The sequence below is a fragment of the Bactrocera latifrons genome, unplaced genomic scaffold (genome assembly GCF_001853355.1).
Source record: "Bactrocera latifrons isolate USDA-ARS-PBARC rearing strain unplaced genomic scaffold, ASM185335v1 scaffold_837, whole genome shotgun sequence".
Taxonomy (NCBI): domain Eukaryota; kingdom Metazoa; phylum Arthropoda; class Insecta; order Diptera; family Tephritidae; genus Bactrocera; species Bactrocera latifrons.
Window position 1 is genome coordinate 44,817 of NW_017537531.1, and position 3,922 is coordinate 48,738.

Consider the following 3,922-nt stretch of genomic DNA (forward strand, 5'->3'; position numbering starts at 1 on the left):
GAATTGCTTATTGGAATTTCCTAAGATATCAATCTAACACAATTTTACCTTTTGAAAAGTTATTAACAATTCCGATTATGTAATTTGAAGATTTTACCAATTTATAAAAAATAACTAACTTAAATATTAACTTGAAGAACTTTATTGAAATTATATATTACGTCATCTGAAAAAATGATGTGGTAAATAAAAAAAAAAACATAAAGTAAACAAGCCTTGAAGTAGAGTTGCCATTTGGATGATATCCAACACTGCAGAAAATCATGTAAAAAATTAAGAAAACGTTTTTTGGAATTCGTGTAAAAGTTCGAGCTTTTGCATATTTCGGTATAGCATTTTTGTATTTTGTATCATTGTACAAGAGCAAGAGACTCCCCTTAATATTTAATTACTTTATCACTGTTTTAATTTTTATTTAGACTAAAAAATTTCAATATTAGAGAATAATAGGTAAACACACTTCAACCGAAAAACTCGGTGAATTCATATCACAAAAGTATTCCTAACAAGTAAGGAAGTAAATACAACTCATACACTATTCAGTATAGAGTTTATTAGAAAAACRARAATCATAATTTGTAGTATATGGGAGTTGGGGTAGTACCGACCCAATTTTATCTATTAACTAGGTATCACGAAAAATYCTTAAAATAAAGTCAGCCGAATTTACGAAATTTTTGATGTTAGTTATACGGGGGCTAGGCCAAGTTGCCACATAATTCAATCTAATTTAGGCACAAAGTTACACTGTTAAGTGTGCTTAGAAGCTTCAAAAAATTTATTTTTTTTTTTGCTAAATCTCTTTAAAAATTATTCAAGAATCTATCCCCAAAGTTATAGATGGGAATTCGAAATATTTTCGAAGGTAAAAGGGAAATAGTGACCGAGAGTCTAGCAGATATAGAAAGCGAAAATTTTTCACGCGTGATTTCTCGGCTTTTCATTTTTACGATTTTTCTTAATTGGCGGGCAGGATGGAAAAAAAACTAAACGTCGTATGGCATTGGGGCAAAGTTTATTATCTTTGGCATTCAATTATCTTATATTTAAATTAAAAAAAATTAGAAAATCAAGTTTGAACATATTTTTAAAAAACATAAAGTAAAATTTTTTTSGTCAAAGACCACTTCTTTTTTAGTTTTTACAAAATTTATAAAATTTTAAATCTTTTTGAATTTTTTTTAGTTTAACTAGAAGACAAATTATTAAAAAATATAAATCTCTTTGAATTTTTTGTTTCCGATAGAAATTGCGACCTGCATCCTGCCCGCCGTCCGATAGATGCACATGCGAGATGCATCGGGCAAATTTGTGAACGATGTTTAAATATATAGCTATAAACCCTAGAAAATTTTCTTTCATCACTTTTTCTTTCCCTCCCGAAAAAAATACTCAAAAAATCTATTATTTGAAGCCTCTAAAGCAGGCTCTCCCCTTAAACTGAGTATTCAGCTCTCAAGGGATGTAAAAACTTCATATAAAAAAACGCTTAAGAAATGGTCAAAAAAATGTCCTGCAGTAAATTTTCTTTTGCTAATGTATTTTTTTCCTTGTGCAATTACTTAAGACCTGGATACCTACCTTTATGAGTAAAACATGCACTGTAATAAGTATTATCCAATATATGTAACCAATTTTTGATACATAGGGTTACTATTGTCAGGAAGGGGTTCTGTCAGATTTTCAATCATGAATCTCACATATTGCCTTTTTTCGGTCAAACGTCAATGTTGAACAGTTTTCATTGGATTTGGACAATTTGTGATCATAAGGTAGAATATTTTAAGGGCATTAATGATACAATGTTTGTCCCCGTTATATTAATGGCTTCCTGATTTATGAAAAGTGAAAGAATCAAATAGAAATTAAAATTATGCTGCATGGGAAATGGGCGATTTCGCTCATTTTCGCACTGTGATATAGGGATATGAGAAAGTGGACGGTGCCACCCATAGTCCAATTTTCACACCGGCTCCCATAAATTTATTTATTGCCCGTTTAGTAGTTCTTATAATACGGTTATATGGGGAGTGAGCCGGGATATGCTCCGGTTTCATCCATTTGCATAGTTTGTATTTGTTTATTAGATATGTACATTAAACTTATTAGAGGGTGGTGCAGCACCCACCTTTTCAAAAGTTTTTGCCCACAAGTGCTTACTGTTACTGTGATCTCCTATAAAATTATAGTTTTATATCTTAATTTAGTGCTTAGTTATGCTAGTTTATAGGTTTTCGGTTAATTACGTATTGTGACTGTAACAGTGGTCCGATTAAGAAACACGCATACCAAGTTTCATCAAGATATCTCAATTTTTACTTAAGTTACAATTTGCTCAGACAAATTAACAAATAGACAGTCACCCGGATTTCAATTTAAACCTTTGGATAGTTGTACAAATTCACAAATTTGTATTGTGAGTTGTACAAGTATGTTTCTGGTCGTTATCTTGTTGAAGGGCTTGATGAGGTCACAAAACTAAAAATAATGCTTGTTTGCCATTAGCCGATTCTCTCTTTATATATCTGGTAAGCAACGAAATAGTTAAAACTAAATCTATTTCACATAAATTCGTAAATATTCTGAAACAAAGTCAACATATACTTTAATTTTTCTTGGTAATATGCTTTTTTATTTAGAAAATTTTATATTGGTTATCGACATATGTAAGTATTTATATTCATTCAAGTGTAAATACATACATATATCTCTGAATAATGAAATGTAAGAGCTAATTAAACCTGTTGGTTTTCAAATGAGATATTTTTGTGACTGTCACATACTGAATTGAAAAATCGTGTCGATTCAAAAAAATTGTCTCTAATTTAACTCAATTTTAGAGACTTGTGACTGTATTGCAGTACAGAATGGCTCGGTTAAATTGTCGTTTAGTAACGGGTGAATCTTTTGAAAATTTTGTTATCAATAAACTTTTTTGACAAATCTCGCGAGAGTCGTGTCAATCTCTCATATTATTTTTGTTCATATGGTTTGACATTTCATAATGAAAAGACTTTCGCCTGAAAAACGTTTACGAAAATTCACTTTCTGTAAAGAATATGTTTCGTGCGCCTCGCTCAACTTATGGTCAACATAATTGGCCCACTGAGCGTACTATTCGTAACACCATCACCCATCTTCCATTATTGAATAATATTCGACCGAATAGATCACGTCCAGAACGCAGAGAAAAAAATATAGCAGGCTTAGCTGAGAGTGTGCACAAAAACTGTGGAGAATCAATTCGACGCCGTTCGTTCGTAGCATTTCGGATTGTTTTATGAAACGATTTGGGGCATTTTACGTCGAGATCTTAAATTGAAAGCGTACAAAATACAGCTTATAGGCTAGTGTTCAGCTCTTAAGAAATCCAAAAACTGCATATAAAAAAACATTTTAGAAATGGTCAAGAAAATTTCCTGCTGTAAATTGTCTTGTGCCAGTATTCAGTTCTAAAGAAATCTAGTACTAAATTTTAATAAATTTTTCAATAAAATGCAAATATGGGAACGCTGGTTATGCGAAGAAACATGAAATTAACAATTGTTTCTTGAAGGAAGTTCAAAGCAATCGTTACAGTCATCCTAAATTAGTTATAAATATTATTAGGGGTGTTTTATTTCACCATCAAATTAAGCTATTAGCTTATTTTGTATGCAAGACTTAGCCAACATAATTATGTTAGCTTGTTATAAGCCATCATAGCTTCTATATTGAACCAATGTCAGTAACTTTTTTCATTCACAACAGCTATGATTTTTCCAAAAAACAAGTTAATTTTTACAGACGAAAATGTAAACAAACCAAAATTACTGAATTTGAATTTAATTTAATAGAATCTGAACATTTGTTATAATTTTTCTGTATTAATATGATCAAATGAACAAAATAAATATATTTATATAGTAATTTAATATACCAA